Genomic DNA, 16849 nt, shown 5'->3' on the forward strand with positions numbered 1-16849 from the left:
ATCTGAGGAATCGGAGAACCACGTGCTACTAGGGTCAGTTTGCCAGACTTAGCAAATAAAGTCACAAGATGCCCAGTTCAATGTGAACTTGAGATAAATGACAAATACATTTTTAGTATAAGTCAATCCCATGCAATATAGGAACCTACTTATGCTAACAATTTCTCATTGATTATCTGAAATTCAAACTGAACTGGTATTCTGTATTGCTTCTGGCAACCTATGCTGGGGCATGTTCCTAAGAGGCGTTCCCACAGTCCCCAGACCATCCAAACCCTGCTTCAGACCACTGAGTCCAGATAATAGGTTAGGATATTGTGCCTCCTAGATCTCACTGGTGCCTGTTTTCTAATCTTTTAAAGCAGGGGTCCCCAACCCCCACGCCACAGACCAGTAATAGTCTATGACCTCTTAGGAACAAGGTCATACAGCAGAAGGTGACTGATGGGCGAGTGAGTGAAGCTTCATCTGTGTTTTCAGCCACTCCCCACCACTCACATTACTCCCTGAGTGCTGCCTCCTGTCATATCAATGGTGGCATTAAGATTCTCATGGGAGTGCAAACTCTACTGTGAATTGCGTATGCAAGGGATCTAGGTTGTGCACTCCTTATGAGAATCTAATGCCTGATGATCTGTCACAGTTCCCATCAACCCCAGATGGGACCATCTAGTGGCAAGAAAACAAGTTTAGGGCTCCCACTATTTCTACATCATGATAAGTTGTATAATTATTTCATTATATATTACAATTTAATAATAATAAAATGCACAATAATATAATGTGCTTGAATCATCAGGAAAACACCCCCACCCCACTCCCAGTCCATGGAAAAAATTGTCTTTTATGAAACTAGTCCCTGATGCTAGAAAGATTAGGGACTGCTGCTTTAGAGAACTTAAAGATTCCCAGCTTAGGAAATGCCTCCTAGGACTCTTTCTAGAGAGATGAGATGCAGAGGGTAGGGGCTATCTCATCTTAACTCCACTGCCTTTCTTTTATTTAATCCTGTGAAGTTAGGGAGACCTGGGCTTTACCCCTTAGAAACACGTAGGCCAGGGTATGCTTATACAAGCTCTAGCAACAGAATTAAAATGTCTCTTATTGTTCCCTGCTTTTTCATCTAGAATGTTAAGAGTACATACTTTAGCACCACTGACCCTTCAAATACCTTGTGAGGCAGGATATTTAGGAAATTAGAGCTTGGGGAATGGCGACATTACCCAAAAAATTACTGGCAGGCAATTCTGGGGCAAGTGTCCTGGTTTCCTTCCCTTAGGGCCTCTCCCCACCCAGGGCTATCTCCCTGAAAGACACAGGATTTGGCTGGCTCAAGTGTCCTTTCTGGCTACAGAGAAGTGGCTCACAGGTAATCACTTCCATTCCTTCCTTCCATAGACCTGCCATTTTACTATCTCCAGGATAACAATTAAGCAAAGAGGTATCTATGACTGATTTTGAAAGCAGACAATAAACCACAATTGATCATTAATTTTATTATAAAAGCAATCCATTAGAGAAAGTTCACAATATTCAAAAAAACACATAAAGATGAAAATAATAAGCACTCAGTTATACTTTCAATAATTAGATAAACTCTTCTTAACATTTTGATCTTTATGTTATATCTGTGTTTTGAGACACAAATACATATATTCATTCCTATTTATGTAAATGCCTAGAAACACACTTTATAAAATTAATAATGTCCTGAAGTATTTTATGCTGCTTTTTTTATTTAGTGTGCTGCATACATGTTTTCCAAAAGAATTAAATTTTTTTTCTTGAGAAAAAGTGGGGTAAAAGTGCTTCCCAGTATTTACATCTCTTTCCTTCATTCTACCAGGGTACTCTGAATTTCAAGTAGGCACTTGGGACCCTGATGTGTTGGGACAGCTGAATTCATGATGATGGATGTAGGTCCACCCCCGAACCACTCCTGAGACCTCAGAAAATCCACTAATCTTTTGTGTCATGGTTTCCCTAAGAAATGGGACTCTGTAGATGTGTTCTCAGGCTAGAACAAATGTAAAAATAAACAGGACCTTCAAGTAAATTGTTATGGGATAGCTTCAAGGTTGTACACTCCAAAAATACGAAGTAATACTAATTAACTTGTTTGGTCCTCACATGGGGCTGCTGGGGAGATCTTCTATTTGTTCTATCTCTTTGATAGAAAAATTACTCTCCTGACACTTAAACAAAACTTGCACCATCATTGATTGAAAATTAAGTTAAAATAACATTTTTTATTTTTGAGATGGAGTTTCGCTCTTGTCGCCCAAGCTGGAGCACAGTGGTGCACTCTCGGCTCACTGCAACCTCTGCCTCCCAGGTTCAAGCGATTCTCCTGCCTCAGCCTCCTGAGTAGCTGGGATTACAGGTGTGCACCACCACACCCGGCTAATTTTTGGATTTTTAGTAGAGACGGGGTTTCACCACATTGGGCAGACTGGTTTTGAACTCCTGACCTCAAGTGATCCACTTGCCTCAGCCTCCCAAAGTGCTGAGATTACAGGGCTGAGCCACCATGCCCAGCCTAAAATAATATTTATTGCATGCTTTATATCCATACTTTCAACTATGAATTCAGACATTTATTGAATGTCAAACACCGCTGACACTTATCCATATATTGTTCCTTTTAACTCTTCCAAAACACCGTCTGAAATATCATTAATATTGGCATTGTTGTTATTATTATTAATGCTCCTATTAAAATATTTTGAAATAATTATAGATTCACAGGAAGTTACTAAAATAGTATATAGATTTCAGAATATGCTTCACCCAACTTTCTCTATGGTGGATGTCTTCCTTTTATTTTTCTGTTTGTTTGTCTGTCTGTTAATACACAAGGAACTGAAACTCTGAATAGCTACATAGTTTGCCAACTTCCAGCTAGAGGGGGTGGAGACTGGGGTCAAACTGGGTCCATCTGACTCCAAAGTATAATCTTCCTCCCCTGGCTTTTGGCACATGGGAAGGTGTAACTGATGAGTGAGAGACCAGCTGGAGTTTGGAATCTCTTCTGGGACCGTGAGTTCCAGTCTGTCATTTCCCACATCCCAATCGGCCTCAGGAGGCCACTGATGTAGCAATGAGTCCTCCAGTAGTTTTATGCTCAGCTTGGAGAAGAGCTTCAGTTGACTTACTTAGACCATAGGTAAGAACAAAAGTAGAAGCTCCTGACTGCTGGAGCTCATTTTGCTGGCACCAAGCTCTGTTCTTACAAAGAACAGAGTGGAGCTGGAGGAGACCCTATAAATATGCAAATGCAGGGAAATCTTGCACCAGGTCATCGACTGCCTAGATGGGACGAAAGGGAAGGCATATTACTGCAGGTAGCCAGCTCCAAGAAATCTCCACATTTCTGAGAATCTCTGAGTAGTTAGTGATTGTAAATAAAGAAGCCAAAGACAGCCAATTTCATTTTCAGGGTTTTGGATTACTCTGTCAGAAATGCATATATAAGCATATGCATTCAATAATAACCCTAATATAGTAAGAAGCTTTCCACTGGCTTCTCTCTTGCCTTTTTTTTTTTTTTTTTCTCCCTTTGAATTGATATCTCTCAAAGCCTTAAGTCAAACTGTGTTTTATTAAGAGAATGGGTTGAGAGATGGTCGTGACATTCACCAGGCTGAACCTAGCTGTCATCCTGCCAAGATCCTTCATGCTGAATCTGGATTTCAGTAAAGAGAGAGCCATGCTTTGCTCAGTTTTTCTTGGCTTGGATGATTCTGCTCAGTTCCTACCCAAGTGGCAGGCGCTTTTGCCAAGAGCAGGATGATTTCCTGGCCCCTGGGACAGTGTCTGTTGATAGTGTGGGTGGTTCACAGAAGCTAGATGCATCCAGCCACATGAGCTCGGCCTTTCTCTTCATGAATGTGATTCTAGAAAATCCTACCATTGCTACTGGGACTGCCACGAGAGGGGACAAAGGGCTGCAGGCACCTTGGTATTAGACATGGCCAAGAAACTAAAGAGGGCAGAAGCTCTTGGAATATGAGATCCTTGGCAACTTGAACTGAATCCTTAAATTCACTCCATGCTTTTTTTCTTTTTGAGACAGAGTCATGCTCTGTTGCTCAGGCTGGCATGCAATGGCACGATCTCGGCTCACTGCAATCTCTGCCTCCCAGGTTCAAGTGATTCTCTTGCTCAGCCTCCTGAGTAGCTGGGATTACAGGTGCGCACCACCATGCCTAGCTAATTTTTTGTATTTTTAGTAGAGATGGGATTTTGCCATGTTGGCCAGGCTGGTCTTGAACTCCTGGCCTCAAGTGATCCAGCCACCCCGGCCTCCCAAAGTGCTGGGATTACAGATGTTAGCCACCATGCCCAGCCACTCCATGCTTTAAAACCATCACCCTCTTGTCTGTTGGTCTTGAACCAACATGTTGCCAGTACCATCTTACAAAAAGACCTTTCTCAGTACCTCTTCCAGATTTCCTGACAATATTCACTTCTTCAAACTGAAGTGGACTTCCTACATGTCACCACCCCACACCCTCCCAAGCTTCCCTAATAAGTGGTTTTAATGATTGTAAGGTGATGGGGTGGAAGGCCCCCAGATCTCCTATATTGTAAGGTCACCAAATGTTGGCATATGAAAAGGAATGTGGTAGAAATTTCGTCTTTCTTTTCTTTAGTGGGAATTTATCCTCTGGGCCCATAGGAAGAAAAATAGTATTTTCTAGCTCTTCTGACTTGAGATGCCAGGAAGCTGAATGATTTTTGTCGTTTGGGGAGTCGATTGCTTTCTTTTTGAGGTTATTTAGATTCACTTAAGCAAGGTAAGAAGGAAAGCTTAGAGCTATATTTGGAGACAATGAAGGAGATGAAACCCTATATCAAAGAAAACAGGCAGCACTGATATTTTGTGGCCAATTGTAATTTGGGGAAAACTTTAGGGGACCAAGACCAATCTAGAACAGATCCAAAAATGTGGTCTGTCCCTGGAAATAGGCAAGTTCACTAAACCACAGATGACACACAGCTATATCCAAATGAATGGAGCTCTAAAGCCAGGTTCCGCCACAGCACTGATGTGTTGGAGTTAGTTTGAAGCAGTTCCCAAGAGCCCCCTGTCAAATTTTCAGAAACTCTATGAGTCATTATTAAAAACAGCCATTATTAAAAACTAAATTATATAACCTTACAATCAAATCAATTCTATTTAAAAATAAAATTCTCCCTTTCTATTTTTATTTATAAAAGTAGAAGATAGTTATTTTACTACCTTCTACTATTATCTATATCTTGTTATTATTTGCATGTGTGGTAATATCCAACGTATCCCATGCATCTCTTCCAAACTCCACGTTTGGTGACTTCAAAAGTGGCTTGAAATTGTCCATGGTGGGAGTATTTACACCACAGAAATGGGCAAATGCTAAGAATCAGGGTTCCCCCTTACTATAATGTTTTGTTTTGTTTTTGTTGTTGTTGTTGTGTTGTTTTGTTTTTTGCCCAGGAAAGCCTGTTGTAAAACATTTACCAGCATACCATTAACCTGTAAGACCCATCTCCTGATAGTAAAAACCAGGTACTAGACCTCCAGAATGAGGGAGACACGTCTATGCATATCGTCTAGGGAAGTGGTCCCTAACCCCCAGCCACTAACCTGTAAGGAACCGGGCTGCGCAGCAGGAAGTAAGCAGCAGCAAAGCTTCACCTGTATATAGAGCCATTCCCCATCACTCCCATTACCGCCAGAGCTCTGCCTCCCATCAAATCAGCGGCGGCATCAGATGCTCATAGGCGCACGAACCCTGTAGTGAACTATACATGCGAGGGATCTAGGTTGTGGTCTCGTTATGAGAATCTAACTAATGCCTGATAATCTGAAGTGAAATAGTTTCATCCTGAAATCCTCCCCTCAACACCCATCCAGGGAAAAATTGTCTTCCATGAAACTGGTCCCTGGTGCCAAAAGGGTTGGGGACCACTGATCTAACACCATTCCTCAGAACCTACAGTTAGTGTGAATCTCTTCACATTTGAAACAAGAGGCGGGAAGATTCATGGGGGTCCATGGGAACTGAATGATGTTAATTCATATCATTTCAGTTTATTCTTACTTGTAAATTAAGAGCCTTTCCTGTTGCTTACTGTCTGTCATATGGAAGGTTGACAGGTTAAGGTAAGGGAGCTGATGTCCTCACATCTCCAAGAATCTTCTCTTAAGGCTTCTGGGACTTCAACTTATAGAGCAGGGATGTTAGTAACTGTATTCTTTCTCCCAAATTCCTGCCTCTTTCTTGGTACATAGAACTCTTCATGAAACCTGAAGTTACTGCTAGAAAGGACATCTTCCCCTTAATATAATGGTTTTGTGACAAATATATTACATTTTCCTAGAATGTCATTTGTAGGTATAATCATTACATGAAAAATAAAGAAAAAACCATCTCAGCAGGCTTTAAACACCAGGTGTGTTTTTGTTTAAATGAAGGGGATTCAAATGTACATCATTAAAAACCATTAGCAATAAAAAGTAGCAGCCTACATTAAAGGATTAATTTTTCCTCTTGAAGGGGATCTTAAAGGTTTAACATGGCTTACTCTTTTTCCTCTCTCTCTAGAATAATGTAGTTGTGCTTTATTTTGCTTGCCCTTCTAAATTGATCAAATTGCTGTCAATATTTGGAAGAAGAATTAGAAAAAAAGTTCAACATACTATGTTAGATCCTCCAGGAACAAGACCACTCTGTCCCCTCTGAGCGCATGGCCGTGGACAGAGTCGTATTTTAATTTCTGTTGTCTTGCCAAGTCAGAAAGGGATTCACTGTTCTCAAGGTCTCTGGACTATCACTTTACCCAAAACATCCATCCCAGGCATTGGGGGAGGCAGAGAAGCTCTGCATAGCTATTTATTTTAAGTGCCTGATTAAAATTTCATGAAAACAGGAAGTCAGGGGAAAAGAATAGATTGCAAGAGCGATGAAATCCGGGGCTTTGTAATTTTTAGCTCACAGGGAAAAAAAAAGCGTTAAATCGTAAGGAAGGTATATTTTCAGAATCGTGCTGTGGCCACTAATGGCATATTTTGTCACTGGCTGGGGAGCTGGTGGACTAAGAATGGGTCCAATTTTTTAAATCTTATTACACAGTTTTGCACTCATTTAGAAATTGTCACCTTAAAGTAACCTAATGCTGCTCTACTTAAAGCAAACCTCACGTGGCTGTATCTGTGTGTGTGTTGGCCACATTGTCTCCTATTTAAGCAGGTATAAATGTTGTCCTGACACAGTTGAACAGCACAGAATCTGTCTGCCCCATAAGTTGATGTTGCCTAAGAACTTAATCTTATCTAATTCCCATATCCAATGGGATAAAGAATTTTGGGGAAAGAAAGTAATGACATATTTTATTGCTAGACGATAACAGAATGATTTCTATATTTGGTCAATGAAAAATAATGTGTTTCTCCAAAGAAGTAGCTGTCGAGGAAAACCAGAATTCTAAATGAAACAAAACAAGAAACACACACTCAAGCTAAAATTTATAACGCAACCAAGTGCAATGATGGAGGAACCTATGAAGGGTAAAACACTCTTGTTCTACTGCTGTTCCTAGAAACCTCAAAATCGCTGATGAATGTTGGATAGCCAACCTTAACCTCTGGGATCTCGTGCTGAGCTCCCATTTGGCTGACCAGACAGGAATAATTGCAACAGGCTAATGGCTAGATAAGTTTCATTTGCCAGTTGCAAATAAATCCCCATCTACAAAACCCAGCCTCAAAGTCCAATCCCAGAGGAAGGCGTAATCCTTGAGAGAGATGGGTCAGAGTGGAGCAGGCAATCTGAGCAAGAAGGTATTGCATAGCCCCCAGCTAATGCAGCAAATTAACTCCCCCTGTGGAAGGGTTAAGTCTTTTAGATCTCTTTCCAGGCCTCCTGCTCTCCCGTTGAAACTGACCTGAACAGGGATCAGAGGGTTTATCAAAGAGGAAAAGCAACTGGGGATACTGATGGGCGCAGTTGGATGCCTGTGAGTCCCTTCAAAACTCCTCAAATCCCCCAGGGCCTGAGTAGGCGTGAGTATCTGGGGAAACCCAGATATCTCCAAGAGAGATGTGTGTGTCTATTTATACTGGATGGCTTGGGATCATTTCATGCCGATGATGACAGGATCATGGCGACTATATTATTCCAAGATAGTGGGGAAGAAAAGAAATAAGCCACAATAAACTTTGCAGATTTCCTCTACATTGAAAGAGTTATCATCTAATTCAGGCTATTATTGACCTAATGAATTCATTTCTGTGGAACTGAGTCCGTCCATAGGCTTTGCTGGATGATGGTGTGCACGATTTTAGGACTTACCACTTGAAGGATGTATGGCATTGCATGAGTTATTTAATCTCTGCACCTCAGTTTCCCCTTCTGTAAAATGGAGCTTCTAACATTAGTTAAGGTCACTACTCCCCACCTTTATGACCACTGTCTCCAGAATCAGCTTATCTCGCCTTGTAATTCTTTGTGTATTCATCTGTCTTCCTCACTAAACTCTTGAGGCAGCCAGCATCTCTCATTCCCCAGTCCAGTTGTATCACTCAGCAAAGTGTCTGGCTGCCGTTCGTGTGCAGCGGTAAATATTTTAGAATGAATGAATAAATGAATGAACCCATGCTTATAGATTGTTATGAAAATAGAAATAAGTAACATATGTGAAAGTTATTTTAAGGCTTCTAGAGCTTCAACATAACCTCATTTCCTATACTGAAGTCTGGTCTAGTGCGTAGAAAAGTCCTCTGTAGTCTCCCTCCCTTCAGTGGGAGAAGAATCCACTCTACTCACCGTAGAGAATTAGTCACAGAAGGATATGCCCTCCTTTGCTATGGCAGAGAATTCCTCTTAGAACAATCATGGCTAGAAGATGAGTCAAATAGATGCCCCTTTGGTTTCACCACATGGAAATTCTTATGCTCTAATATAACGGTATCTGCTATCAAACAGTATTGACCAATGGATCAGAAAAAGCTCAAGACAGAAAAACAATTAGATGCTAGGAGAGAAATACCGAGGGGGCAAAATTTTTATGATGACTCTCATGCTATTATCATGAAGTAAATCCTCAAAATTCTCTTTCTGTCATTCTGCCTTTCTCCCTGTGCTGGGTAAGATTTTGAGGTGGAAAGACATCACGTCTCCCCTCTGGAATTTGAAATCTAAGCATGATGCTCTCAGGGATGTGCCAGCACTCTGAGTTCTCCAACTGCATGGTATTCATGAAGCAAGTTTCTCCAAGGAGCTCTGAGCATTTACAGCCTTAATCCAATTCAGCCTTAAAACATTCGTGACATTAAATGACTTTTGCCCAAAGCCCCAGCAAGCAAGCCATCGTTGGATTGATCTCAATCCAGGAAGTCTCTTTTATTTAATCATGGGCTTCTCTGTACTCCCAGAGCACTTTACTGGGACCCTGCATGCAACATTCAGGTTGCTTTGCCTTCAGATGCATGAATTGTGCGTGCATTTGTCTCCCTGGCTTAAGTGTAAACTCCCAAAGAGCAGGGCAAAATTAGGAAGGCTGTTGACACGCCAACCTGTGCCAGCCACAGGATAGTCACTCTATGTCTATTGAACTGATCAGTTGTATTTTTTATTGATAGTTATTCCTTCAACTTGTGCACACAAGTGATGAGGACACTGCAAACACAGCTCCTTTAGTAGCTCTGTTGCAGGGGTGGCGGGTTCCTGGTGCAGATACAGGCCACCATTTGCAGGCTGGTTTCTCATCTGTGTCATGGAGTCACTGAGGAACTGCCTTGCGTAGGCAGGAAGACTCATGTAAAAAGAGAAATGCAGCGTCTATCCTAGGGGAGCTGAGAGCTCAGTGGAGATCAAACAGCACTGGAACAGTGGACAGTCTGGGCTGAAATCTCCTTGATCTCAACCCAGGCTCTACTTCTAAGTAGCTGTGTGTTCTTGAGCAAGATGCTCAACCTCTCTGAATCTCATGGTTTCTCTGTCCACCCCAGGATGCTGTCTCTATCCCCCTACACACCTGAGATTTTCCGCCTGTGTGCTTGCTGCACTCTGAGCTGACACCTCTCTCTTCACAGTGACTCCATTTTCTTGCAATTGCCATTTTCCATGGCTGTTTCCTCAATGAGAAGTCGATCTCCTTGGAGGCAGGGACTACATTTTATTTATCTTTATTTCGCCAGAGCCCAGCATTGTTTCTGGAAAATTAAGATGATGATTCTAATATTTATCACATAGGATTCTAACATTTATCACATAGGATTGTGAGATAGAAATATATTTATTAAAGCGCTTAGTGTGGTGTCTTTTTCGCATAGAAAGCACACATTATAATTTATTCAGGAACCGTTTGAAATGCGCCGTCCTATTGAAATCAGTGGTATTACCCCACTTTATAGATGGGAAAACTGAGTCTCAGAGACAAAAGCAAATGGGAGGTTCTTGCACTGGAAAGACATGGCTGCATGATGCATGGACTTTGTTGGTGGTGAGTTTGCAGCCGGTGAGAGAATTTTTTCTTCTAAGAGACATTGACTAAGTAGAAGGAGGAGGGTCTTGCTTGGGGAGATGGGGAAACCACTGGCTGGAAGCCTTCAGCCCTAGAATTCCAGAGTGCACCACAGGAAGAACCCAGAGATCCTGTAGGAAATGTGTCCTGAGGATTAATGGTGAGCTGAATGCTGAGTGCGAACATTTCCCTTTCCTCATCTGCATTTGGGAGATCTTTATTTTTCCTTTTTAAAGATCAATGTGCTATATTTCTTTTTTCTGAAGGAACATCCATTAAACCAACAGTGGTTGAAACTGAGGACAATTCCCCATCATGTAATTAACCCCCTTGGGGTGCCATTAAGATCCAATGATATGTCGTGATTCTATTAATGAAAAGTAAATAGGGAAAGTGTGTACTGTGGAGCTCGGGTTTAGAATTCCCAGTCACTTGTGCACAAGATATTTACCTTAGCTGCCTGTGCTCCTTGCCTTCCTGAACAACGTCTAAGCACTTTCAATGCTTTCTTGCTTTAATTCATTATTTTACTGAATTCTCCAGGAATGTATAATAGAGTGGTTAGGAAAAAAATTCTAACCTAGCCAGGCTCCAACATTACTAATGGAATGGTCTTGGGTGAGTTACTTGAACTCTCTGAACCTCAATTTATTCATCTAAAATATGGTGATGGTAACACCTTCTTTCTAGGGTTGTTGTAGGAAGTAGGATAAGCAAATGAAGCACGTAGCAGGGTCCTAGGCACATGGTGAATACTCTTCCAATACCAGGCATTGTTCATCAGGAGCAATAACAACCTTCCCAGCAGTTGGGTGCCCTGGGTGTCCTGCTCTTACTTTCAGGTGCAGAAATACACTCCAGCAGGTAGATGAACGTGGCCCAAGACCACCCAAGCACAGGGTTAGGACAGAAACCAGATGTGATTGGCCCCAAAGCCAGTGTTCTTTTTTTTTCACTGTAGCACTGCCAGAACGGCATTTGCTTTCAAGTTGGACACCAATTTGTTGTGGGGACACCAACTAGACAGTAAATAAGAGAAGCCATATTTATTTATGTACTACTTATCCGGATTTCAGAACCCTGTGAGATGCGTGTGCGTGCGCACGCACACACACACACAGAGAAGAGAGGCTAGGGTGTGGGGGATGAGGTTAGGGACCACAAGAGCCCTTTGCGTGCCCTGGGGCTGGCTCCTGCTGATGAGAAGGAGCTCATGGCTGCAGAGGAGATGGGAAATGTACGTAGTAGGGAAGGAAGGCCAGACACTGAAGGGTTTCTTAGGCAGCGGTGAGAACTTCACCATTTTACTTTATGGAAGGATTGAAGGGCTCGAACCAGGCTTGCCAATTGATCTGAATTATAAACGATGGCCCCAGCTGCTAGGTAGAGTTGGCATTGGAAGACGCGAGTAGTTGGCAAGAGGGGACGTCAGAAGCAGAGTTAGCAGGCGCCTGCTGAATGGTTGAGCCATGCATATTCAGAACTCAGAAGAGGCCCTAGTCTTTGCAATACCTATGTGAACCTTTTGACCCAAAGTGTGGCAGCAAAGTGTGGAGTAAATACTCAATGCAGTTTCGGCATCCCCTCCTGCCCAACTCTGCCTACACAGACAAGGTTCCCTTCCAGAGGGAGAAGGTCTTGCATTGACAAACATGCACTGTCCCGGATGGAGGATACAAGGCCGTGCCAGGAGGGCCAAGGCAGGATGGGCGAACAGTCAACAGGGTCCAGGGCTCTACTGTCTTTCCCCACATGGTGACAGATCATAGGACCACAGCTGGCTACCTGTGCTGTGAACACAGGGTTCAGAGGGAGCTCCGCATCACACCGGTCCATGAGTTAGGACAGGAAGTGCAAACCAGTACAATTACAGCAGTGAAAACCACAAGCAGGATACTTGGGTATACCAGAGCAGTGTCGCCTGGCTTGGACTCCTGCCAGGCCACCCGGGCTACAGTCCCTTCTGGTCTCCAAGGGCCAGTGGATGGTTAGCGATGACAAGTGATAAGGAACTGGGTTTTGTATTGCAGCAGAAAGGGAGGGACAGAGTGTAGTAAGGGAGGCCAAAGCGTGCTGCTTCACTCCTGAAGGTGGAAACTGAGAGCTCCTGGGAACAGCTCTCCCTGGAAACATGGTCTGGGTTAGAGACTCCCCATAGCATCCTATTTAGACAAAGCAAGAGGCAGATCCTATATGTTTTTTCCACCATGGGCAGAGCTGACTTAACCTCCAGGAGCTACGATTGCATGCCACGCCTTTCTTCATAGCTGGAATGCATTATACCTTATCTCATGGAGTTCCATTATCTTTGGAGATCTCTCAGGAGGTCACGTGGCTATTTCTGGGTTTCATGAGCTCAGAGTAACAGCTCCAGGTTTGGGGGCTTGGACAAGTCAGTGAACCTCTCTGGTTCTCCATGTACAAAGGAGAGGATCTCTGCCACAGAGATGTTGTGAGGATCAACCAAGATAAAAGGCATGAAGAACTTTGGAAAGTGAAATATAATTGCAAGGCATTAGTAATATTATTACACTAAGACATGTGATAGATACATGGCTCTTCCATTCCTAGGAGCTTATGGTTCTTATGTAAGTAATAGAGTTAATAATGCTAGCTAAGACTTATAAAGCTTATTTACTTATAGTTTCACTCTTGTCGCCCAGACTGGAGTGCAGTGGCGTGATCTTGGCTCACGGCAACCTCCGCCTCCTGCGTTCAAGTGATTCTCCTGCCTCAGCCTCCCGTATAGCTGGGATTACGGGCATGCGCTACCACATCCAGCTAATTTTTGTATTTTTAGTAGGGATAGGGTTTCTCCATGTTGATCAGGCTGGTCTTGAACCTCTAACCTCAGGTATAAAGCACTTATTATATGCCAGGCATGGTTTTCAGTGTTTTATATATATTAATTTTATCCTCACAATAACTTTACTATGTAAAGTGTTATCAGCGTTTCACAGATGTGGAAACTGAGGCACCACGGGGCCAAGTAACTTTCCCAAAGTCAGGCAGCTGGTCAGAGTTGGTGCTAGGATCATATCCAAAGCAGCTGGCTGTGGAGCCTGTGTTTCCCTACCACTCCTCCACATAGCCTGTTGAGTGAGGAGATCTACCAGTGGTTTTCAGGATTCCCCATGAGAGTTCTGCAAGATGTATCTGTCTAGGTTCAAAGCTTGTGTTGTTAATGACTTCTCCAGCCAGCCAGGGAGCTCACTGATGAGATGCCCAGAGAAGGACACCAAAATTCCCAGGCAAGCCATTGAATGGCTTCCCAAGGAGCAGGTAAGATGTCCTTGCCAGTGTCAAGCACTGGCACAGGTTCTGGGGTCATGTTCCTTGGGTGAAACCTCAGGTCCCCCACTTTCCAACAATGTGACATTGGGCAAATGATTTATCCTCTCAAGGTGTCTACTTCTTCCCCTGCCAAATGGGAGATATTGTGGGCTGTGTCATAGCATGGTTGAGAGAATGCAATAAACTTTGTCTACAAAGCTTAATAGGATGCCTGGCATCAAGTGAATGCTGATCCATTTTCATATATGTGATTAACTAGTAGCACAATGAGGGGGACACAGGTGGTGGCTTTTGATGCTTTGAGGAAAGCAGCTACTGTTGAGTTCCCAGACAATAGAAGCAGAGCTGTAGGTCTTGGCAAAAAGACCCTGCCCTTGGTCCACTCTTGTGGGTATGTCTTCGGAGCTCCAACTTTCTAGTTAAAGGCTGACTGGGCAAGGAGCCTGTAATTCACGCCTGTAATTCCAGCACTTTGGGAGGCCGAGGCGGGTGGATCACTTGAGGTCAGAAGTTTGAGACCAGCCTGGCCAACATGGTGAAACCGTGTCTCTGCTAAAAATACAAAAATGAACCGGAATGATGGTAGGTGCCTGTAATCCCTGCAATTTGGGAGGCTGAGGCAGAAGAATTGCTTGAACCCAGGAGGCAGAGATTGCAGTGAGCCAAGATCCTGACATCGCACTCCAGCCTGGGAAACAGAGCAAGACTCCATCTCAAAAAAAAAAAAAAAAAAGGACTAAACAGTCCAGTCCACTCAAAACCCTACGCTGGGAAAGAGGCTCCAAGACTTGGGGGTTAACTGGATTTGAAAGGCCGGAGTGATCACTTAGTTGAACTTTATTTGTTGTTTAAATTATTTAGAATATGTTTGCTGCCAGGATACTCTGGGTAAGCAGCCCAAGTTAAGAAAATAAATATGTAATTAAGTGAAACAGAGCAATGACAAAGTGTGTGAGCAGCCATCAGCATGTATGTCTGTCTCATTATTAGGCAATCATTTGTCTCCAGATGTTTCCCACATCAGTACTCTCTGGTGCTACTAGACTGAAGCCAGGTGGGAATGGTTGGTCTTTGGGCTTTTTCCTCTAACAGAGGAAATCAGGCCCAGGTAGGCTCAGAGCCAAGGAACCAAGATTAGAACTCAGACCATGGTGGTGATAGAATCTACAGTATAGACTAAAGGATAAACACCTGGCTGGTACCAGCTGATGCCTGATAGCTAAACCAGACCGCCAAGACAAAAGAGCGGTGTTCCATGGCCCTTGCGAAAAAAGATTTAAAAACTGGGAGTTCCATTCACAGCATCCTAGAAGATTCAGTGCAGAAGCTGCCTTTGAAAGCCTCTGGTTCAGAGGTTCTCAACCTTTTCCTAGCCAGGCAAAATTTTGTTTAAAGAAATCATATGAAAAAGCAGCAACAGGGCAGTTGAAGGTCTAGCTGCTTTAAGATTAAGAAAGGAACTTGGCCATGAGACTTTAGCTCTCTCTTTTCTTGTTCTTGAGTAGATTCCATGGAACCTCCGGAGCTCCAGGCTCCACAGTCTGGGAAACACCAGATAGTGGAGAAGGTCTTGGAAAATGAGCCCAGGGCTTGAATCACTTTTCTCATTTACCAAATGGTAATAATAAAATTGCCATCTTCATAGGCACATTTCATAAGCACATCACAGATGAGTTAATCCACAGGAAGGGATTAGCATTGTCTAGCACAGAGTAAACATTTGATAAATATCAACTAAAATCATCATGTATTAGATTAATTATCACTACATCTATTACTAGCTTTGGGACCTTAGACAATTTACTTAAAATCTCTGAGTCTCATTCATTCTCCCTGTGGCCTGGGATAATAATACTTGCTTTGCCTTGTTCTAAGGAAATTTTAAACAAAGAAGGTTTGTAAATCACTTATCATAGCACCCAGCAGTTTTCCCCTTTGCCATGGGAACTTGAGCTAAAGCTGATACTCCTTCTAGGCATCCTTAGAACAGAATAGATGACAATTCTTAAATTTTAAAATTTAAGTCTTGGGGTAATTTATTCATTCAGTAACATTGTAAAAAAAATAGCTCTAAATCCCGATGCTGGACCCTCAGTGAACATCTCTTTTTCTGTGATGGGCCCAGCTTGGCCCTGTTTGAGGGTCTTACTTCTATGTGCTTCTTAGGCAGGGAAGGTCCCAGCAGCTCTGCCTTGGTGGCTTTCAGCCCCAGAATCGAATAGAGGTGGGAGTAGAGGAGAATTGCTGGAGAGCTGGGATCATGGGATTGGGGTCACTTGAGCCAGGAACTTCATCTCTCTGGTCCTCACTTACCTTAGCTTGAGGCACAGTTTTTTTTTTTTTTTTTTTTTTTTAAAGGCTTAATTTTTGTCCAAGTAACACGTGTGGTGTGGGTCAGCAAGACGGGCTGCGCCCATTATCACTGTCACTCAGACCCATATGATGGAGGCTCCATCTCAACCCATGTTTCTGTGATCACTGAAGCTGATGGAATGTGGTGAGAATCAAACACTGGATCTTAGACCTCCTTCCTGGAGACAACTTATATGACTACCACTCACATCTCTGCCTGGCCAAGGCAGGTCTCATGTTCATGCCCAAGTGTAGCAAGGGCAGACAGCATGGCCCAACCTCTTATCTGGGAGGAGGAGAGCTGTAAATACAGATTCTTCTCAACTTAAGATGGGGCTATAGCTTGATAAACCATGCACTGAAAATGTCATTAGTAAAAATACATTTAATCCACCTAACCTACCAAGCATCCTAGCCTAGCCTCGCCTACTTGAAATATGCTCAGAACACTTACATTAGCCTGCAGTTGGGCGAAATCATCAAATGCAAAGTCTGTTTTATAATAAAGTGTTGAATAAATCATGAAATTCATTGACTACTGTACTGAAAGTGAAAAACAGAATGGTTATATGTGTATTCCAAGTACAGTTTCTACTGAATGTGTGTCACTTTCACACCATTGTAAAGTTAAAAATTCCATAAGTGGAACCATCAAAAGTTGGGCACCATCTGTATTTCAATGAATGGCACTAAT

This window comes from Papio anubis, chromosome 18 (assembly GCF_008728515.1).
Source record: "Papio anubis isolate 15944 chromosome 18, Panubis1.0, whole genome shotgun sequence".
NCBI classification, from domain to species: domain Eukaryota; kingdom Metazoa; phylum Chordata; class Mammalia; order Primates; family Cercopithecidae; genus Papio; species Papio anubis.